Here is a 24,632-nt window from a genome sequence, read left to right as displayed (position 1 = left end):
TGGTGGTTACCTACACTGTCTGAGGGTTCTCTCTTTGCCACAGTGACCAATGCCCAGTCTGTTTTCAGTCCCGATAAAGACGTGGCGAGCAGTTTTTGAGCTGCTTGCTGTCTTGAAACTAAAATCCCGCTCACATCTTTATCATACGATCGTGATTATATACAGTGCGTCTTGTTCAGTCAAACGGGTATCAAAGCTTTATTTTTGTTGCTCAATGACGGTCCTCTTCACAGACCTGAATTTAGGCCAGACGTGAGAAGCATTCCGCTGACAGTATGTAAGAGTTTTTCTGTTGTCTTAACAGCAGGAAATATATTTAGATGCAAGCAGATGGAGTTTTCTGTTCCCTTGCAGCTAAAATAGCTTTGAAATGAGACACTGTGGGGAGAGCTCTACTCCTACCATCACTTGCTGGAAGCCCACTCTCAAACTTCACATCAGTCAGACGTTTCTGCGTTTTATTCTATTTGGTCAGCGCAGCAATGTGTTAAACTCAGGCACCTGGGTAACAGCTGTAGAATAAGTGTGACTGCGTAGTGCGTGCTTTATGTGCCTACTCAGCAGATGTGAGCAGACAATCTTCGGCTGCAATCTGCGATCAGGAAACCTTGTGAGGGTAAACAACAGCAAGCGCACGCGCGCGCTACTGCATCAATGTTTTGGTTTTCCAACAGAGGAAGTTTTGAGAAAAGCTGAAAGTTGTTGCATGTTACCACTTTCGAACCACCTGCTTTGTTACGTCTTCTTCTGTCTCCTTTTTCTCGTATTGCCTTGAAGTTTAGTCCAGAGTTTGTGAAGTTTCTTCTTTAAAATAAGTAAACCTCCGTCATCCAAGTTGCTGTCAAGTAGTGATGGGTCGATGAGGTATCATGAAACAGTCGGTGGAGGTCAAGAGGAAACCAATTCGCCATCAGCTTCAGGACACATGCTTGCATGACAATTTAACATCACTGACGGCTGCATCCCACACATATTTGGAGATGTATTCACAATGGAAATAAATACATTAACACAGTTCTTGAACAAGTCTTATTTACTGGACCAGTTGGCTTCCTGTAGTGTTGGGCTTATGAGGCTTCATGACCATGACTACTCCCTGAAACTGGGCTCTGTCCAGTGAGAAGGTGAATAGTTCAGTCAGTGATGAGAAGACAACATATAGAACAGTTGTACTTAGAAGGAAAGTCTTCTTTCACTAGGCACACAGTTCTGCCGCAGTGATTTAATATTACATTTCCGCCTGTTGTGGTGGACAGAGCCCTCCAGGCCGGGAACTTTGAGCATCACACGACTACATCGTCCAATTTGCTTCCAGCATTTTCCGCTGTGATAGATGGACTGGAAGGACTTCAAACATGTCTGATATGTTTGGTTTACCAAGCCACCCATGTATAATGGACTCTAAATGGTTCTTTTGGTGTCATTCCAGTGACACGCAAGCTGATGCCAGGAAACGCAATGAATGTGGAAAAAATTGTTTCACTGAATTAGCTACACAAAAACTGGCTGTCCTCATAAATGCTGGCGAGTGGATTGTTATTCGACTGAAGTAATCTCGTGTTTAACACTCTGCTCATTACACCACGTATTACTACTGCGGGCGGACACTCATACGCTTTGGATGTAATTGAGGAAACAACTGTGTTTTATGATGCACAATGTTTACATTCATGTTCATCTCATTCAAAAGTAGTACGAAAAATATCATCTACAGACCCAGTCTGGGGTGCAGGAAAAAATCTGGTTCACTTTGTTTGCCAATACAGTGGGACCTCAGCTCTCGGCCGAGGGAACGGCCGTTCAAGAAGCGATTTGTTGGAAATCGATTTTTCCCATTACAATGAATGGAAAAAGAAATAATGTGTTCCAAGCCTTAAAATAGTCTTTTGTAGGAGTGAATGTAGAGTGTCTGCTGCAGGTGGCTGTTCCTCTATGTGTGTGGCCGCTGCATGTGGGAGGGGTTGCCGAGTGAGTGACGTCTCTCCAGAAGTGAAGAGGTGCCCGGTGCGTGTCCAGCTCTGAATGTGTGCTTCTGTGCAGTTTGGCTGTGACAAAGTCATAAACCAAGTCACGCTCTGTCCCAGACTCGCCTCATCCCTGTCCCAGCTCCAGCCCACAACAGGACATCAAACCCTGGAGTGGAGGTGTGAAGAACGAGCACCTTCCCTGTGACACTCTACCACGGTCCAGTGTGGAGACAGGAAAGGTTTTACACCTCAATATGAAGAAGAAACAGCCAGTAAATGTAGCTAACGGGACACGTCTGCATACAGAGGCTGCGTTATACACAATAACAAATCGTGTCGTAGCTCAACTGATCGCTCCGCGCACGTTATGTTTTTTCCGGCTTTTTTCGGGGGCGTTCGAGTTCTGGATTTTTGTTCGAAATCCGAAGCAATAAAATCTCAAAATTTTTGTTCGAACTCCGATTTGTTCGAAGTCCGAGACGTCCGAAAAACCAAGGTACCACTGTATACTCTCATAAGAACCGCATTAAAAAAAAAAGAAAGAAACTTTCATGTTTTGTGAAACCTCATCTACCTAACATCAGGCCACAGCATCAGGAAATGCTGTGGAACACGAAACGTGAATCAGTTAAAAGCGTAATAGCTGCTCTAACACCCTCATGGAGTGAGAATATGTTGCATCACACTATAACTAAAACCTTATCTTAAATATGAATCTCTGTACCAGGAAGCAAAAGTGTTAAAAGTTTGACAGCAACCGACAACTTGGGGCAGCATTCAAATCATCCGCTGGTCCAATCCTTTGACAATATTTCTGTGCATTTGAATTAAACATAGAAATGCATAATATGTTTTATTTATATTCTAGTTCAAGAATGAATGTTTAATAACCAAAAGTCTGCAGGGACTCATGGGCAACTATTTTTATTTTTATTTTGTCTTCAGGATAAAATAAACTTTGCGATATGATGGGTTCTCCTCCACAAGTGTGTACAACCATACAAGTCAAGAGACGATATTCCAAAATGTATTTAAATAGAAGCCAAGGACAATGCTGATTCAAAGCATGGACAACGGCAAGATGGCAATGAGACTAAAATACAACATCAGAGACTAAAAAACAAGGATAAAACAATAGGCACCTTCATTCGTCATATAACAGTCAAGCACACTATTAGATTTAAATTCAAACCTTATGTAATACTGATACTTCAGGCCATGTTGTTCATTCTGTTGCAAAGAATTCAAGTTTATCGTGTTTAACAGAGACAGCAAGTCATGACTACAACACATAAATAACCCAGACAAGGTCAGCAAGTTATATACTTATTCGGCATCGCCTCCTTTTGCAGTCATGCAGGCACAGACTCAGCGGGACAAGGCTTACATTTTTTTACTTCCCTTTAGGAATGGTTGCATAACCAGATAAGCCAGTGTGTAGTTAAATACAGGTGTGAGGAGTGTATGGTTGTGCAATTACAGCTTAAAATGAGCCAGCTATTGGGCAACCTCTGCTCCTGGAGATCTGCAAAGTTATGGCAGAGCTGAATTCCCCTCCAGACTGAGGATTAATGTTCAGAATTGGCTGGGATTCAGCCCTGAATTATGGCAAGCGAGGGAACTGAAAGCACTGTAGGCAGCTCTTTCAGACTGGTCCCCGTCTCTCAGCCGCGTCATCTCACTCCAAATCTATAACGTTCATTTTTATCATCTTAATATTCAGAATATGGTATACATGGGAGCAGTGAAGCTCGGCGTTACGGGTTATTGTGGAGAATTTATAACAAGTTAATTCGGACCGACTCCTCTGGTCCGACTTGATTGACTCGCAGCAAAAAAAAAAAAAAAAAAAAAGCAAAAGAGACATTTCATAAATCAACTCGTGGATAATGCTTGGCCATTAAAACCGACCTTTCCCGGAACATTTTATCTTTTGCCATCCTTGGAGGGGAGATTCATAAAAGTCATGAACACAAACTACACAGACCACAGAAGCGCAGATCAGAGCAATCAGAATGGATGAAGAAGACGTCTCCCTGGAGAGATTCTCTTCTCATCACAGTCGGCCGAAAAGGTTGATTTTGTTCCGTCTGCTGGGGGATGGACGTGAAGGTAGGGAACATGAGCGCTCATGGAATTACGGGCCCCTGATTTCTGTTGAAGAAATTAAAAGTTTTATTTGAGTGAGATGGAAAATATTCCAACGTATCTGCAGACCTTTTTTCTTCCCCCGATGCAAAATATAGAAATACGTAACCACCACGTTTGTTTCATCTAAATATAACAATGGCAGAAGTTCCTCACGATCCTCCCAGGACCCGCTAATAAACACATCCTAAAATACCCTTAGCATGTTTGTTGTTCAATTCAGCTTACTGAAGCACCTCACTCCCGGAGTCTCTTAGATCCTGGCTTTGGATGCAGGAAATGTGTGATCGATTTCTTAAAGAGAAAGCAGGAGGAAGGAGAGTGAGCAGAAATATATTTCATAGCTGTAAGGTTGTTGTTGATTTTAATCTCAGAAGTTTGAGGTGAAACCTGATTCTTGCTCCCATTTGGATAAGTGAGGAATACACCTGCTTCAAGGACTAGTTCCTTCAATATACACAGGAGAGACAGTCCGACAAGTCTGTGACTGTGACTCAATTCATACTTCAGTCAGTGACATGAGACATGACTTGAAGGCAAAAGACTCGATTTGGACTCATGAATTATAGCACAATGTTCAGTTTTGTATATATACACTCTGATCTTGTGCCTGCCCGAGATCTACAGTACAGTAACTGCAGTCGAGGGTGAAGAGAAGAGTGACCAGCATCAAGAGGTGCACAACCAAATCTGTAAAACTTCATCAAGCTTCTCAAAGTCCATCCAGATAACAGAGGGCAAGGTCAGCAAACCAAGGTCCTGTCCACGTGGAGACGGAGTTGGTCGTATCCCTACAGTTCCTGTTCAGGATTGGCGTCTTGTCTGCATGGATCCATCAGTTTTCAGTCTGTCCGGTAGTGAACTTATATAAAACAGAGGCATCACTGACCCATCCGTCTCAGCTCTCTCCACAATAGTCGTACCTTCACAACAATAATATCACTTAACAGGCTTGACTTGTCTTTTATAATGCGCGTCAACTGTTTATCAGCTGTTCAGTGACACTGAGGTTATTCTGAAGAATGATCTTAACAGTTTTTATTATGATGGGTTGTTGGAGTTGACACATGTTTGCTTGAGGAAAGTATTAAGGAATGTATTAATGAAAATATCAATAGCCACAACTTGTGTATCTTCATTGAAGTTGCATTAAAGTTACATTATTTTTTAATTTTATATATATATATATATATATATATATGTATATATAAAATTAAAAAAATATTTATATATATATATACATAAATTTTAATCTCAATTGAACTAAAGCTACGTTAAAGCACGATTATTGGCAAATTAAAAAAAAAATGTAACTTTAATGCAACTTCAATGCAATGCAATGCAACTTTGGCCATGTCAGTAAGTGTGAAATAATATATAAGAACATGCAAAATTATATATTCTGACACAAAAAAAACAGCAACTTCCTTCCCCAGATGAGACACTCTGTATCTGCACTACAATACAAAAACTTTCTGAAAATAAATATATATATATTAAAAATAAATATTAATATATTGACAAAAATACCTAGTTCCAAAAATACCTAGTATTACAGATATATATATATATATATGTGGTAGAGGTAGACTAAGAAGAAGTTCTGGGTAGAATGATAAACAACTCAGCGGTGTTATTGGAAGTTAACACTAAACCTGTTCTACTAGTGACTGCTTAACTGCAGTATCAACCTTTATACGAGGCTGAAGTGGGCTGCTGTTATATTGATTTTCACTCCAAACAATAGGCCTGTAAAAGGTGAAAGCAGCATATCAGTGATTACTGCTTCAGTTGACTCCGACTCTGAGCTCTGTGTTACTATGAGTCTGTCAGTTTCCTCCCTGTGCTCCATCCTTGTGTTGCTTCCTGTCAGCCAGCAGACTAGACAGAAGGTCAGAGAGATGATCTCTGCCAAGACGCTTTTACCCCTCCTCCCCACGTCTTTCCTCACACTCCCTCGCAGATACATACACTCTGGACCCCTAATGAGAATGTGTTACTACAAGGTACCATCTGTTTGGAATGTGCTCCATCGGAGAACATGCGACATCACAGTCAAATTGTCGTGCTGTGGAAGCCCTTTTCAGCTATTCTTCCCATGGACATGCATCAGCGGTACCTTCACTGTGAGTACTGCGAGTGAACAAATAGTTGGAACATGTTTTTTATTCATTGATCTGGAAAAACTGAAAACACAGGTCAAACCACTGATGTATTTCAAAATGTATTAATAAAAAGAGAAAGAAATATGGTCCATCTTTCATCTTATGTAATATTATAAAAATACTATGAAAATTTTATGTTGAAATATAACACTTATTTGTAATACAAACAATTAAAAAATGTATTATATTATTTCTAAAAAAGTTTCTATATTGTAGTGCAGATACCGAATGCCTCATCTGGTGAAGGAAGTGACCATTTTTTTTATGTCAGGATATATAATTTCACATGTTCTTACATATTGTTTCACACTTACTGACATGGCCAAAGTGTAATGACTTGGCATCAAAACAACAGGAAAAGACAACACCGCTCATAAAAACGGACATGATTATGATGCAAAGAGAAACAATGTCATAGTATTGTTGGTCACAGAATGTTGGCTCACATTTACAGAGACGAACCGGGTGAGTGGTGCAGCAAATGGGTGATGTTTTTTAACTTCTTAAGGTTGGAAATTGGTATTTCTTCCTTGTTTCTCAGTCAGCTAACTTCTTCATTGGCTACATTCCATTCCACATCACAGTTCAAGTCTGTAGCAATAAAGAAAAATGACTTTGCCTGTGGATCCTTGTGATGTTCCTGCTTGCAACAGACTTACCCTCAAAAATGCAACTTAAAAAATATATATAAAAAAAAAATAATAAAATAAAAAAAAAAAAAATAAAATAAAATAAAAAATATATATATATATATATAATATAAGACTCGGTTGATATATATATATATATAATTTTATTTATTTATTTATTTATTTTTCTTCATGATGCTTTTTTTGGTTGGTGCGACTTGGAAATGCATTGCTCTTATGAAATCATACTGGTTATAGCCACCAGACATTTCCTTGTCGTGGATGGATTTCCAATTAAGACTGAGACCCAAGCTTATACAACAAATGTCAAATGACCATAAAAAAAGGCAATTGGGCTGGAAACACTCTGTGATTAGAGCTTCTCAACAGTTGGTGTCTTTCTCTAATTGCGAGGATTCAACGCTGCCATTTGCTGGTATTGATTCGCTCCACCAGTAAGACTCCAGCCTCTGATCTTGACGGCGGGTGGAGAGAGTTTGCCGACTCAGAAAGTTCATTTTCAGCTCTCAAGCTCAGTCAATCCGGTATATTTTGATTAAAGACTAGATCAAGTTGATCGAAATTACATGAAGCAAAGTCTAAGTCTCTGTCCATATATATGTGCCCAATACATTTTCTTAGTGTATTATTGTATAGCTGTGGCACAGAGGAACCTCAAGAGAGCAGCTTTGAATGAAGGTCACCGTGAACAACACATTCTCAAGCTTGTTAATATGTTACTTGATACATATAGTACCTTACTACAAGACCGGAATATGCCACTAGTGCTACTAGTTAGCTTTGTTTTACTGCCTCGCTAAACAAACAATGCAATGACACTCAGTGAGGCCAGACCTCCGCAGAGGAAGCTTTAATCTCCCATGTTAAAAGGAAACCCAGATGGACTGACAGAGGAAGCAAGAAACAAATAAAAAAACACATTCCAAATGCACTGACTGACTGAGGAAACTACCTATTATGCTCCGAGGGCAGAATTAAACACACTTTAAAAGTATGCAGTGTTTTTGTCCCCAAGTTTTTGAATGTATACTTTTTTTCTGAAGCATCTGGAATTGAATATTCATGATGTGCAAACAGCGCTCTCTTTATCTTGTATATCCGTCATCGCCTGCCTGGTATTTATTTTAGGTATTTTATGGTACATTCATGTTCCATTTTACAATAGTGGTCATCACTTTATCCTGTGAAGGATGTGTAGATACTACCGATGTTCTGACTATGTTGGAGCAACCTGATCGCGCCCTCTATATTGCGTAACATGGCTTGACCCTTGAACCTTGGGAGGGAGAGACGGACCACACTTCAACTTCATTTGATTCACCATCAAATGAAAGAGAGTCAGGCTGTACGGAGCAGCGTTTGCTTTTTCCTTCTGGCTTCATTTCTATCTGAAATGATTGCGAAAGCATTATCCTTGACACCATTCCAAAATGCTTATTGTTGTACTCACGCTAATGAAAAAAGAAAGGCAGGACAGCGATAATTTATTTGCATAGTTGATGGGTTAATTCGCGAGCATGCTCAGTTTTGTTTAGCTGGCAGGGGAAGCGCGCCACGAGGCTTCTGTCGGACGGTGAATCGGCCCGTGACTCCTTCAGTTCATAGCACAGCTCTGCAAGGAATATTTGATGGCGCCATTTGTGGCTACGTGACGCCAGCGAGTATGAAACGCATCTGCTTCCTTAAGTGTACGATGCTCACTGGAGCGTGTGTGAATGCACGTGTGCGATTCAGGAGTAGTTACGTGAGGTTGACTCACCGACTTCACACTGACCTGGTGTTTATTAATGTGTCACGTTCACGTATTTCTGGTCGCATTTAACACCCTGCCAGGAGAATTTGTATGGGATATAGATGGCGTAATTATGTGCTGGGGCAACACTGCAACATTAATTCGGGAAAAAAAAAAAAAAAAAAAAAGCTTTTGTCATATTCAGTTATTTATAACAAGTCATTAATCCACTCTGCTCTGCTGGTCTGTGTGCTGAGGGCAGATGCTTGTTGGGTTCAATGAGAAGGTCAAAGGGAAAAATATAAATACATAAAATGCTAAAGCTGGTCGTGGCATCTGGAAAATATATATATTAAACTGACATCATGATATATCAATTTCTATGAAATAAGAAGCTGCCAGTCTGTATACTAATCTACTCCCACTGCAAACAGATGTCTTTACTGCCACTCACATAAACTGAAAATTATATATCTATAGCTGTCAATTTATGAGTTGCTCGGTCACTCGACTGCATCTGAAATGTGCTGGCTTCTGCCATCTTGAGCGCCTGATGCTGTCTGTTCCTACACATCTTGTCTCTGGGTGAAGGTGTTTCATGATTCATTTGACACTTAAATCGGAGTAGATAGAAAGCCATCACTCTGTGGAATGCAGGAAAGAAAGAGACATCGAAGAAAGCCGTATCGTCACACGTCGTCCGAAAGGCTGTGTCTCGGATGAAAAAAAAATAAAAAATCTGATTTGGATCTACATCATTCTTCAGATGGTATCGGGGAATGAAAAGACATAGAAAGGGTGTGTAATAGGGGCTCTAAGTCTTTAGAACAGGATCAGTTGGGCCAAAGTCAGATTTGCTGTTGGTAAGCATCTGACTACACAGGTGGAGCCTGAGAGGATAAGAGAGTGGTCCAAAATACACACTTGCAAATCCATTGCAATGAGTATCAGTCAATCACATTTCTAACTACAGTGCTACCTCGGTTCTCGACCACAATCCGTTCCAGACGGCCGTTTGAGAAGCGATTTGTTCGAAATCTGAATCGTTTTTTCCCGTTTCAATGAATGGAAAAAGAAATAATGCGTTCCAAGCCTTAAAATAGTCTTTTGTAGGAGTGAATGTAGAGAGTCTGCTGCAGGTGCGCTGTTCCTCTATGTGTGTGGCCGCTGCATGTGGGAGGGGTTGCCGAGTGAGTGACGTCTCTCCAGAAGTGAAGAGGTGCCCGGTGCGTGTCCAGCTCTGAATGTGCGCTTCTGTGCAGTTTGGCTGTGACAAAGTCATAAACCAAGTCACGCTCTGTCCCAGACTCGCCTCATCCCTGTCCCAGCTCCAGCCCACAACAGGACATCAAACCCTGGAGTGGAGGTGTGGAGAGCGAGCACCTCCCCTGTGACACTCTACCACGGTCCAGTGTGGAGACAGGAAAGGTTTTAGACCTCAATATGAAGAAAAAACAGTCAGTAAATGTAGCTTTAGATCTCTGATATTTTATCTGACAGTTTGGATGCATTCTACAGCCAAGAAATATAAAGACGACTGAGACGATAAACTAGATTAATTCACCTGCGACTAGTGATGGGCTGATGAGGCTTCATGAAACATTGTCCTTACTCTCTGCGCTCAGTAGATGGTGCTGTTGATTTAAAAATGATGTGATGTTTCATTTTACAGCACAGAGTGCCATCTAGTGGACTCTGAAAATGCGCACACTGTTTCATGAAGCCTCACAAACCCATCACTACCTGAGACATCACAGTCATAGTTAACACAAAACGTTGCTGTTTTAGTTGTGCCACAGACTGGACAGACAGCTCTTTAGGTTGAATTCAAATTTTGTTTGAGGCACAAACATTTTTTCTCAATTACACACACAAGTTAACCGTTTTTGAATCATACAATAGTGTACTGTGCAATGAAATTGCAAAACCCAAATGTGATAAGTCAAGGTTGCATCATTGGTCCAGTATCCACAGTCTCGCTGGACAGAGGAGCAACTGACTGGTTTAATTGTGGTTCTACCCATCTAAACCACCAAAGCCTTTTTTTCTGGCTTGATCCAGATCATGTGTGGCAGCAGGGTGTAGTAGTGCTTAGTCCAGCCTCTCAGTGGGACGGTCCTGTGATTGAACCAGGGGAAATTCCAGGAGGCATCATGCTACCCTCGCAAAAATTTATCACTCGCCTGTTGGAAAAAAACAAAAAAAAACACCCTGCTCCAGTTATTACCTCAACAAGTCGCTGATTTCTGTCCAAGTTAACCAGACTATAAAATGACCTTTGCTGGTGAAAGATCATTGAAGTAATCAGGAGTGAACCACATGGGCTACAATTATTTCTAACCTTTCAAGGTTGTGCTTTGCTGTTGTCAAGAGCAGCTTTAAATGTTTTCATCCATCAAGTATCACTGTGCAGCTTGTTTCTTTGGTCAGTTTCATCTGCTTGTTGCTGTGGCTGATTTCATGGCATGTAACAGGAACATATTGATGCGACAAGATATAATAATACTTGATATGTTGTCTATCTATCTATCTATCTATCTATCTATCTATCTATCTATCTATCTATCTATCTATCTATCTATCTATCTATCTGTCTGTCTGTCTGTCTGTCTGTCTGTCTGTCTATCTGTCTGTCTATCTATCTGTCTATCTATCTATCTATCTGTCTGTCTGTCTGTCTGTCTGTCTGTCTGTCTATCTGTCTGTCTGTCTCTCTATCTATCTCTCTATCTATCTATCTATCTGTCTATCTATCTGTCTATCTATCTATCTATCTATCTGTCTGTCTGTCTGTCTGTCTGTCTGTCTGTCCGTCCGTCCGTCCGTCTGTCTGTGTATCTATCTATCTGTCTGTCTATCTATCTGTCTATCTATCTATCTATCTATCTATCTATCTATCTATCTATCTATCTATCTATCTATCTATCTATCTATCCATCCATCCATCCATCATTCATCCATCCATCATCCATCCATGTATCTATCTATCTCTCTATCTGTGTATCCATCGATCCATCGATCCATCATCCATCTATCTATCTATCTTTCTATCTATTTATGTAGATATCTATCTATCTATCTATCTATCTATCCATCCATCCATCTGTGTACATTCGGTCATGGCAGCTCAAGACCATAGGTGAGGGTTGAAGGTGGTTAGGTAAATACAGAGCTTTGCCTTTTGGCTCAGCTCTCTCATCCACACAACAGTGCGATAGAGCAACTGCAATGCCACTCCTGCTGCGCCGATTCGCAGAGCAATCTCCAACTCCCTTTCCACTCACTCAAGAACAAGTCTCCATAGCGATAACTTTCTTATAATATATGATTATTTGCGGCGTGTATATTGTCACCTTTGACTGCATTGTTTGCTGTTTCACTGCTATACTCTTTTTCGGCACTAGAACTACTGTTGGTGCCTTCACAACCAAATATTCTTAAACTACATAGTACTCTTTTATCTTACAACAATATATCACTCTGCTTTTGACAGTACACAGTGCTACTTGGGATATGTGTTAACACATTTTCACCAAATGTAGAGGCGCTATCAGTTTTCCCCTTATAACACCGCTTGCCCAAATACAGGCTGGGTTTCCTGAAGTCCCACTAGCTTGACTAGTTTGACTGCTCCAGTAGAACTAAGAAACTCAAGTGACTATGATAACAATCATTAATAATCGATACCCACATCTATTCTGCTTGTTTTCCAACATGATACTTGACCATACAAGGCACTGAAATGATTCCCTTTCTCGCTCACCATTTACCTGCCCAGTGAATGGCCGGATATTTGCGGATGGCACACTGGATCCCCTGTGTGACTGAACAGAAAGACATCTAAGAGAGGATTAGCGCCAGGGAAGAGAATCACCGATCACATCCAGATGTTGCAAATCTGCTCCCTGCTTCATATGTGAATAGGTGCAGCATTGTCTGGAGCGTTGCTTGTTTTGCATGAGCAGAAGCACGGCCAAGGAGATAAACACGCTCAAACTGAGGTTACACCGAGTCTAAATCTGCAATGATACAGGATTACAAGCTTTATGTCAGGCGTAGGGCTTTATCCTCTGTTTGTCAGTCAAGATTTGCTCAGCGGAAAACTTAGCTAGCTTTAAACCGTTGCCCATTAATAGCCTTTCTCAATAGGTGTTTTGTTTAAGTGGAGTAGTGCGGAGTGCACACTGTTTGATGGGATCATTTTCCATGTGATATGCTACTTTCCTTTAAATGATCTTTTAAGAAAATACATGAAAAGCTTCCTGTAGATTTTTGACTAAAGCTTAAAATACTCCTTACTTTTAATGAGTTCACAGCATGAGTCTGGACATCTTTCTTCTCTCCCCACAGAAATTTAAACTGCGTATCTATCAAGAAAAAATAAATAAAACATCGGATTTAAGTATACAGATCATTAATCTTCAGTAGTCATTTCAGTGGACCACACCACTTATCTCAGGGATTGTCATTTATTGTCATGTCCAGATTCAAAATTAAACAGATAAATATAAAAAGGAGGTTTTTATTATGTGACTGTTTTATTGTAAGTGCAAATAGAACAAACAAATCAGGTCTCAGAGGGGTGATAGAGTCCAGCATTCATAACCACTGGCCTTAAATATATATATTTTTAAATATATATTTTTAAATAATTATTATTTAGTATACTCGAAAAATTCGAGTAACTTGAAACCATAACTCGACCCTTATCTATAGTCTTGAGCTGTGGGTCATAACCGAAAGTACCCGGAAGATCCCGGATACAAATGGCTGAAATTAGTTTTCTCTGTTCAGTCACTCAGGAGAGACTTGGAGTCAAGCAGTTACTTCTCCACGTTGAGAGGAGTCAGTTGAGGTGGTTTGGGCATCTCATGAAGATACACCCTCGACGCCTCCCTTTGTCGGTGTTTCAGGCACGACACAGAATAAGCAATTCATAGAACAAAATTATATGGTATATCAATATTTAAACATTAGGTTTTTATTTCATTCCTTAATTTTAATTGTTTAATATATATATATATATATATATATATATATATATATATATATATATATATATATATATATATATATATATATATATATATATATATATATATATAATGAAATATTATGAAATATATTATGAAATCATCTAGAGACTATAGGAAATTAATGTTGTTGTATTTTGTATTATTTCAATGTGCAAGAAAATCTTCATTCAATCCCACTGGGTGATCAGTAATATAACATAAAGGAAAGAATAATAATCAATAAGAACAAGATTTCCTCCTTTGGGGTATAAAAACTTCATTCTGTATGTCATATCTCAGTGAACATCTTTCACAATCTCATTTAAATCTGTCTGATGGACGAGTTCCAGTACCTTATTTTTATTTGTATTTTTATTTTTATTTTTATTTGTATTTGTATTTGTATTTTTATTTTTATTTTTATTTTTATTTTTATTTTTATTTTTATTTTTATTTTTATTTTTTAAATAATTCCTATGGCACAAATAAATATGAATAATGATGAATAAATAATACAAATATCAGGGCGAGAAGCTTGGCAGTAAGTTCAAGGTAACCAAACATAATGTAAAGAAATAAAAGAAAAACCATAGGATATAAGCGACATTTAAGATAGACCTTCAATTCATATTAACAAACAGCATCATATTGTTTCTGTCTCCACTCCTTCCTCATCTCTGACCATCATCGTTTCAGCAGTGCATTTCTTCAGCCTTCATCATCTTTGCATCACAATATTTTGATGTTTCATGCTCCTAATCAAAACCTAAGTTCACTGTGCCTTAAAGGAATCCATAATTTCTTAAGCTCCATGCAAACAGCATCCAAACTCATAAATAAGCAATGAGATAGAACTTTATGGTTGAATGTCATGCAACAGAAAAGCACATCCAGATTCACAAAAATGGTCACTTCAAGTCAGTATTTTCAAGCCGTTCATCACCGCTGCTGTTTTGCTTGGGTGTATCCGCAGAGGTGTCCGACAAATACCGGCTTCATTGAGAAAACCGTGGAGCCCAACAATATCTGGCAGCAAATGAAGATTTGAAGTTCCCCGGGTTGATAAAAGGCATAACTTCAATGCAGCAGAGACGTGCCCGTGTTCAGATGTCAGCCCAATTGGATTCATTTGTGCAAGTGATCTGCTTGAAATGAAATCAAACACTTTGGTCAAGTGAATTCCTCTCTTAAGTGGACGCCCCGCTGGATGGAAAACACAGTCGTGCTGCGTTCGCCTCCCAGAAATTCCTTATCTCATTACCCAAGGATGGCAATGGGAATCTTAATCCTCACTCACTGAGGTGTTGCCAAAAACAACATTTCTTTTATTTTCTCAGGGTTTGCTCAACACTTTCAGTTGCACAAGTATTGGTGTCAGGATTGGAGTTTAGATATAATATTGTTGCGCCAGCGCGTACAATTCTATGGTGAAGTCAAGGCATGTGTCAGAAAACATTTCATGTATATCATGCTGATTTGCTGTAGTTTGTTTTCTGTATCTACGACGGCAACTGAGACAGTGTCCCACACACAAAACAGTGCATCAACATTTTTGTCTTTATTTAAATTATGCCATTAGGTCTTTGAAATGCGTGTCGAAAGGTCTCTTAAGCAGACACTTAGAGCATTAGGCCGGCATCACATATTTTGCAGTACGAAAGGTGGCACCAACAGTTGGACCTGAGTGCACTCTGGAATCTTTCCTGGACGGTCTGGAGGGTTTGGTGCTGCTGCTGCTCGGCTTGACAAACAAACTTCATCCACTGAGCCCTAGTAGCGGGGTCATGATGATTTAGACAAAAGCATGTCCCTTTCCCTCACAGTCAAAAAAACACTTCCCCATCGCTCAGGAAAAACAGGACAAACAAACAGTGTTTTCCATGAAGTCTGTCAGAACAGCAGTGATGGTGTCTCTTGACTCCATGATCCTTTTGTGTTCGGATGCTTTTCAAAGTTAAAATTACCCAGAAATGAATGGCAGATTTCGGCGTGTTCCCATTTAAAGCCCATTTATGCTCCCTTTATGAACAGTATTGTACCAGTCCATTTCAAATGAACTGTTGTCACTGATCCCATGTTTCCATGCGTCCTTTACGTTGGTAATGTAGTTCACTAATATCTGTCAAACGTTTATGACGACAAACTGCAAAACTAACATGTCTAACCAAATGAGGAAGAAGTATTTGTGATGTACCTCTTGCAAAAATGGAGGCAGCATTGTCGGAGGTGGTGGTCAGTGAGGCTGTTAAATGTATCGCAACTGGATGACGGAGAAATTTCGCCATTTTTATGTCTTCTTTGTGTCTCATTTGAGCTACATTTCGAGTGGTAACAGCAACACTGACCCCATTTTCGGCTCCGTTTGCCCCCTATCCGTAAGCTTTGTGGAGTACAAGTGAAATGAACTCAGAGCACAGACCGAAGGCTCCGTCCGTATCTAGATCCGTACGTAACGTTGGTCATGTAATAAAAAGAGTAATCCAGCAGATAACTCTTAAAACATGAAAGAATAAAAAGAATAACTTGGTCCTTTTTATAGTCTCTCAACACTGGAGGAGGCTTTGGAATAGTCAACATGAAGCATTCCAACTGCCAACTCTAAGATGACGGTGCTTTACTTGCCATGAACACGACCGATCAGCCGTCAAAAAACTGGACTGTCTATCACTCTTCTCTTACACCCGCTGTAGACATCGCACTCTCTGTCTGTGGCGTGTTTTTACATGGCTTCCATCTCACCTGTGAGACGTTTTCTAGTAAAAGTGCTGTAATATTTTTATTTTAATCCATTTTTTATCAGGATTACCATTATGTCTTCCTACGGTGATGAAGACATGATGATAGTCATGAAATGATTATTTGGTCCTCCCTAGTCTCATTCTGTCCCGAACAGTGCACCACGCCTCGACCCTGTGAAAATACATACGAACAATTGCTAGTGGTCAACGTGAGACTGAGGTGATAAAACCAAGCGCTCCTTGTTATTCATCACACTGCATAGATGCAGGAAGAGCATATATATATATATATATATATATATATATATATATATATATATATATATATATATATATATATATATATATATATATATATATATATATATATATATATAATCATTGGAGTGACTTGACTTTTTCTCTCATGATCACATGAAAAATTAGTAAAGAAAAAGCTTGGAATGTGGAATCACAGACATCAGAACCACTCAAAAATCTTTGCGTCCCAGCTAAGTGTCTGCTCAGCTGGAAAAACATCGGCTCCTCTCTCTACTGTTCTCTGAAGCCAGACCACAGATTGGTGTTTCTAGATGAAACTCAAATATAACTGTTAAACTGTCATTTCTATATTTGCACATTGTTTTATTGTAGTTGCTTGTTCAATAAAAGTTGTTGGCAAAATAATCGTGATTATCGTTTTTGCTCATAATCGTCCAGCCCTACTGCGTTCCCACTCCCACATATGCTCTTGAAGTGACTGTGAGAAGCTGTTGAAATGAGTTTCCTGTGAATGGTTGCTGGACTCCCCATTAGAGAGAAGGTGAGAAGCTTGGTCATCTGAGAGAGCGGAGAGGTGGCTGCAGCACTTTCCCGGGATGACTCACGGGTGAGGTGGTCCGGCGGCGTCTGGAGAATTCATTTCCACCACTGAAGAACTTGAGAAGGGTTTCTGCGGACAGGGCTGACCTGACTTTTGAAAGCCATCAAAGAAATGAACGGAAAAAGAACCGCCAGCGACTCAGACATGAGTTGACATAGATTTAACAATAAATGTGGAAGATGTGTCGGAGCTTATTTGGGTTTCCATGTCACAGGGTGCTCTGATAGACGGCGGCGCGTAATATACAGATTACATAATGATAATCGAGCTATTTATCTTGAGTGTGGGTTTTGAGCTGCAGTCAATCTCTGATAAACTAAGCCAGCCATTCAGTCGTCTTCAACATAATATTACGTCGTTCAAGCAGCTTAGAGAATGTTATTAGGATGGATCACGCGTTGCATTATGTGGAGGTCGTCTGGATGGATGGATGGGGACTCGAGAATCAAAGTCGGAATGTGACTCGCGCTGGAAATCTGATTTCATTTCTTCCCTATGGCTTGTGGGCTGACGGAAGCATTGGTTCAGATCTACAGTTGGAGATGAACCTGGATCAAAGGGGATATTAAGTGCGAGTGCAAACACTTTGATGTTCCTAATGATCCCCTTCCTGAAGTTTTGAGAATTTTAATGCAACATTAGCTGACAGATTTGCAAACGCAGATGATGCATGCGGACTGATATGATGTTATTTAAAGAAACCACGGACTCCTTGCTTTTCCTGGCTTGAGGTTCACAGTATTAGGTAGAGGTGGTTTGAAGTGGAAAATATATAATTCTACTGACCTAAAAATCAGTATGCGCATCCTGACTCACACAGTGAGGGTGATGCTGAGATGCAAAAATAAATGTTGATGAAAAGATGCAGTATTTTGGTTGTGTCATCATGCCCCGCACTCTTCAAGAGTTCGTGCCACCCAGCTACTTTTTGCTAAAACTAAGACAAAATTTTCCATGATAATACGCAATTCAACAGTTTTCAGGATGAGAAAGTGAAAACAAATATATTTGCCACCTGCTGTCTGAGTCATCAAAGGTTTGCTGGTAACTTGATTTAGAAAGTGTTTTGCGTGTGAAAAGAGTGAATTTGTTCCAATAATTGGCTCTGAAAATAGTCTTGGCCGACAAATGTTCAATATTTAGGACCAAAAATCCTTTTTTTAGGAGGAGGAAGAGGTTTTGACATCCTGATGACAATGATCAGGAGATGTAAATCTCCAATCTACAGCCGCTCTCACCTGGTCCATTCCTTCAGATGTCCGGACAACATGCATGAACTTCAGTTCCTGTCCTTTTGTTATTATGACGCTTCTGTCAGGATTTTTCTGTAACAATACCTTCAACAACAATAATCCTATCCAGATTAAGTTGCGCACAGTTTCTCGCTTGTTGTGATGTTTCCACTTGGAGGACTTGTCTCTCAGTTTGTGGTGGCACAGAATTTTTATTGTTTTATTGTTTTATTTATTCAATTGTCATGGCGGAAAAGAGACAAAACGATCAAGGCCATTTTTTTTTTTTTTACTTTATTTATGGGATCGTGAAACATTTTGAAAAATTTTGTGTGTCAGTATATCATTTTGTAAAACGTGGAAGTGGGTTCAGCCCGGTTGCGCTCAAAACAGCATGGTTCAGTCCACGCACTTGTCGAGAAACGATTACTGTGATGTAATGTTGACATCTTATTCTCCAAGGTAACATTTTTTTTTCCACTGTCGTCACTTCACAATGTCTCAGAATACAATATTTACGCATCAAACTAAGACTACTTGTAGACATAGCCTACTATTTTCGGAAACAGGCATTTCACCTTCTCCGTTTTCAAAAATAATTCTGTGCACAGTAATCCGTTGACAGAAAACATTGAGTTTGCCCCGAACCATAAATGTCTGCAGCGAGGACATTGCAAAAATGTAGGTTGAAGTGCAAAAGTGAAATGAAGCCCATGCTAGCAAATCAGAAAATAGCTACAACATCAAACTGTCTCTGCCCCTCCATATAATGGAACATATATTTTGGAACATGTATTTGTAAATACTATCATGAGAAGAGGGTTATGGTTGCTAATGCATGACGGTCACACTTTTGAGTTCGACTCTACTGCACATCTACTGCTTCTTCCGACTTCTCCGTATTGCGTATAAACAATGGGTGGAAACAAATGGATATTTCTTTGTTTGTAAAAGGTGTTATGTCTATAACTTTTCAGGTAAAATTATCATTTTTCGTGTCACATATTTATGTTATCAAATGCAAGGTAAAAAGTAATGTTTGAGGCTTCTTCTTCATACCGACTATACTGGTTATTTCGGAGGTAAGGAATTCTGTTGGCAAACCAAAGGAAAGCAGAGTGACGGTAATCCTTATTATAAAGCAGAAAGTTGCCCACAACCTGTGAAACCTCAGGTGGCCTTGCTCGTGACGCTCAGGAAGAAGCCCACAGACTTGCTTCTCACTTTCCCCTCTCGCAAACACCTCTCCTTTATTTTACTTTCTCTCCGCCCTGTAGGATATCAGCAGTGATGTTTCATAGCTTCCCAAACAACATGATGTATTATGAATGTAAACTCTCAAAACAAATAACACATATTATTAATGCATGCCTTCAAAAAGGGACTGCAGCCCCTGCAATAACATCACCTTCTCTCCGGCTCGCAGGTTTGGATAATATAGGCATTTCTGTGATGGAACCGAAACAGCCGCACATCTAAAGTGAATCAAACCGAAAGCTATTATTATCTCTTTGACATTTGAGGATCAGATGGAGTCAACGATGATGTCAATCTATCTCTGGATCCTGGCTGTCAACACCGGTGGCCGATAAGCTGTGTGAAAATAGCATCCTCCATAGAATGTTCTATGTGTTTCACTGGTGTATGCAAGTCCCGGTCTTGACAGAGCGGCTGCCTTTTTGCAACATGCCTTGCCCAACATGATTATTACATTATCTAACTGCATCCCAACACATGCATTATTCACTGTCTGGCATCATCATGCTCAACAAGAAAGGAAAAAGAGCTGTGTGACTCAAGCCACCTTGGAATGAGAGTTTTAATCCATCACAACCTTTATATTTATTGGTCCGCTTCAAAAGTCACGTGCCCAACGACGATTCAAGTTGTAAAAGTGCAGCTTTTTTTTTTTTGACTCGGGTGCTTAATGCAACTCAATAAAGGAGTACAGCCCAACCTGGGACTGAAGGAATGACGGCCCCCATGAGTCTTGTATTCGTCTTGCCCTTTAGAACAGCAAGGTCACATTGTTTACGGTGTCAGCTCAACAGATTTTTAATGTCCTCCGAGAATAAGACTCATCACCGCTTTGATGTCTGCTTTGTGTGTGAGTTCCTCGTGACACAAAAGTAAGATCATAATTTGCATATGACATTAAGGAAAGAGATGGAGGAAGCCTCATGTATTGTATGCATACGAAGCCATGGAAACCTATTACCACGTCAATGAGTAGAATGTCAAAGACTGTAATATTTTTCAGACAGAAAACAACATGAAAAAGAGACGAAAGATAGTCAGCGCAATTCTGGCAACGGAGATGAAACATAACAACATGATCTTAGATGCTGTGACTGGCAATAAATAAGTAAATGCAATTCATATTTAAATCTAGCGACGACATTAAGCATCTCTCAGTTTTACCACGTAACATCCGACTTACAACCCGTTCGACTTACATCCACCCGTACTTACGACCACGACCAGTAGATGCCAGATGATGCTTTCTTTTTTTTATTTTTTTCAATGTCTGGCAACGCATATAATGTTACGCCATATATCCAAGCATCTTACTCTCACACAGCGATCTACCACTACTGTAGCACCTTTAACCTTCGCGTCGGTATTTTGAATGGCGTTCGACTTACTTCCAATCCAACTTACGACCAGTTAGTCAGAACAGATCTCGGTCGTAAGTTGGATGTTACGTGTACATGCTACCTCCTAAAGTGAATGCTTATTTATTAAAAAGTATTATTATATTAATTGATTTTGCAATTTTATTTACCAGCTGAGTTCAATTTTTGTATCAAGTTTCAGTCATGAATGAATGTATACAGTTGACATCCAGTGCAGTAGTCTACAGTAGTGATGGGCTTATGGGGCTTCGTGAAACAGTGTCCTTTTTTGTTTTCCTTTTTGGCACTCTCTGCTGTGAAACATTTGGCTTTCAACAATCATTTCAGTGAAACCTCACATCATTTTAAATCTGAGATCACCATCTACCTGGCTTCGAAACAAAGGATGCTGTTTCATGAAGCCTCATCAGCCTTTCATAGGGACAGTAGACTCTATGACCAAAGACAAATGCGAGTGAATATAATCCAAGTGGACTCTGGTTTAATAAGAAGCGTGTTTGCACGTACTAGTTAGAGTCCACAATGCAAAGTGCTAAGGGCAGGTCTTCACCGTTCTAGTGAGTTACAGAGCCTGTTTGGACAATAAAAAAATAGAAGACTCTCTCTGAGTGTTTTCACTGTAAATCTGCCCTGTGAAGTGGTGAATGGGGATTTAAGGGTCCTCACTGACCCACCACCTATGAATACCCGAGAAGAGAATGCACACTTAACAGTCAAGTGATAGATCTACATTTTTTTTACCTGTTTCCATAGGTGGTTTTGTCATAAAAAATCCATTTGCTGGAGGGGAAAAGTCATTCAAACTGGTCTTGAATGATCAATACTGTGATCTTCTCTTTGCTAATAAGGACTTAAACAGGAAGGATATCCAGCGTAACAAAACATATTCAATAAAACATGTTGTAGTAAGATCTCAACGACCCCTTGAGGACTAATCCTCATGTGATTCATGCGTAAAACGGATTTTTAAAAATACTGATGTTGAACAGTTTTGACAAGAAAAGTGGGCTTGCAGTGCTACGGGATTAATTACATGCCAGGAAGAGCCAGGAAGGATGTAGAGCAAGAAGACGGAAAAGTCTTCCGCTTAATGATGTCTCCTTCAAGAGCAAAGCAAGAGGGCGTCGCTCTTTACTACATGCAGCAGGCAAACAGACAAGCGGGTCGACAGTTATGAAGACGGATGAATGATGCAACGCCTTCAGCACTAAAGGGAGATGAGATTTGATGTCGACAGTGAGGTGGACAGATCATTGCTCCGGCGTTCAGATGTTTTCGCACTTTCCCCATCCTGTAATCTGTCAGTGGTGAACGGAAGATGAGGCGCCATCACCTCACTTGGACGTATATCTTTGCAAGTATTTGTTTGACGCTGCCGGACGCAGATTGTTCCGCAGCATCGGAGAGGAACGTTATGCGTTTTGTAAACCTCCCTCTGTACGTGTTGGGTGTTTAATTTCAACGTGGCATGGCACAATTTAGAAAGAAAACAAGTTGAGGAAACATTTAAATACTTGGCCAAATAATAATAATACACTGAAATGTCACTAACATTCAATGGATAGACAAATAAAAAAAACAGTGAGGGAAGAGAGTAAAATCCCTTGTCCATTAAAAAAAAAATATATATATATATATATATATATATATATATATATATATATATATATATATATATATATATATATATATATATATATATATATATATATATATATATATATATATATATATATATATATATATATATATATATATATATATATATATATATATATATATATATTGTTTGGGCTACAGTGGTTCAATATCTTGTGGGCTCCACATTATATGGCCAAAAATGAACACTGGTGAACTGCAAGTGTGGATCGTGTTCTGCTTTAGAGGTGATCAGTGCTTCTTTTTTTTTTCCATCAAGTGACCACATGAAAGAGAAACTCGAGGCTTCGGTAGGTGGCAGTCGTGTCCCATTTGCAGGAGACACATGGGAGGATCTATCTCTCGAATCTCTTGTCTCTCGAATCTCTGTCTCAACCCTCACTGGCGCGAATGAATGTCTGAGTTCAAACCCCCCCAAAATGAATTAGTAAAATTATTTCAGCTCATTAAAAGAGGGCTGATATAATACATCCAAAAAGTCGGGAAGGAAAAGAGGTTTATGCAACAGCTGCGGCAGCAGAGCGAAGCCAGCAACAGAGGAAGTTCACAGAGAGCCTCAGTGAACCTGGAGGAGACGGGATTCATCCTCCTCTCTTCTTTCCTGCAGTTCTTGCGGCAGACACTGACGGAGTCGGAGCAGCTTGTCAGTGGGAGGTAACCTACACCATGGCCCCTGAGCGCTTTGAGCCATTCGGCGCCTGTCCGTGCTGCTGCGCCGCGCGTTTTTCTTTGGGTCGGTAAATGCGGTGCGCACCGCGGATCCCGTGCGGCGCGCGCTGGCTTTGCGCACACTGTGTTTTGAGGCAGGATAATTGGAAAGTGGTGTTCGGCTCGGAGCAGCTTTGAGTAACACTGCAGAGGAAGAAGAGGGGGGGAGAACAGGAGACCCCTCCGGTGTGGATAATAACACTTAAGCGGAATCTCAGTCCTCGCATCAGAAGGTGGATATGCGTATTTGACGGAACTGGTGGGCAACACGGGATGGGATCAAATGAGATCAAGGCTCGACGTGAAGGACATGGACGAATTAAGCTTTTGGTGCCGCACCATTGAGGGCTGAGTCTCCGACTGAGATTTACCCGGGATACCTGTGTCCTTTTCTTCTTCCATCACTGTGTTCACTGAAGTGACTGACGACATTTAGTCTCCAACTTTATCCGACATATACTAAAAAAAGGTGAGGTACCACTTTTTTTTTTTTTCTTCCCTCCACCACCACTTTTTCCTTCGCAAAGGCTTTAAAAAAAAACCCGCACCAGGATGTGAGGAGAATCTAATCAGCATGGAATGTCGTAAAAAAATAGAGGACTTGATTTCTTTGAAACAAAAATAAGAAGTTAACATTGGACCCTTAAATAGCAGAGTGGCTTTATCGACCGGGAGATGCTCGTCAAGATGTTTCCACCTGGAGATTCTGACTGATTTGCGTTCGTAGTATTTGATCGAAATCAGCCTGAAGAAGAGTCATCACTCATTCTCATCGATCTGCATCTGGAGGCGATATAGTTTCTTCCAGTTCCCCTTGAATGAATCAGGAATAGCGGATGTACTGCGAGCGTTCATGTGGTGCCAGACTCCGGACTGATGGTTGGATTACACACCGCCCTCAATGTGGACACCAGATTCGCCAAAACCGCCTGAGAATTGCGGATGTTCCTCTGGTCGACGCGGTTTTTAGAAGAAGGACTGGATCTCCATGCCTCGCTGAGAATCGGGGTTTATTTTTCATCAAGTAAGTTTTGGGGGTGCTTGCGTGTGCGTGTGTGTGAAGGGGTGAATTGTGTAAAAAAAAAAAAAAACACACCCAAGGCGCAACCTTCGTCGGGCT

At 40.2% G+C, this 24,632-nt stretch overlaps 1 protein-coding gene across 5 annotated transcripts in view; it reads left to right on the top strand.

The window, feature by feature from the left end:
• lrrc4ca (leucine rich repeat containing 4C, genome duplicate a) overlaps positions 1-24,632 on the top strand; it is a 116,210-nt gene that overhangs the window by 48,409 nt on the left and 43,169 nt on the right. For 3 of the 5 annotated variants that reach the window (XM_053886618.1, XM_053886613.1, XM_053886616.1), the window contains exon 1: positions 23,041-24,536. The exons of the other annotated variants lie outside the window; for them this stretch is intronic. The gene's annotated coding sequence lies outside the window, so the exon portion shown is untranslated. Of the gene's footprint in view, positions 1-23,040; positions 24,537-24,632 lie in introns of those variants that run through there. 5 annotated transcript variants of the gene reach the window in all.

Source organism: Synchiropus splendidus, chromosome 14 (assembly GCF_027744825.2).
Source record: "Synchiropus splendidus isolate RoL2022-P1 chromosome 14, RoL_Sspl_1.0, whole genome shotgun sequence".
In the NCBI taxonomy this organism is placed as follows: domain Eukaryota; kingdom Metazoa; phylum Chordata; class Actinopteri; order Syngnathiformes; family Callionymidae; genus Synchiropus; species Synchiropus splendidus.
The sequence above is the reverse complement of the archived record's forward strand: the minus strand, read 5'-3'. Positions and strand labels throughout refer to the sequence as shown.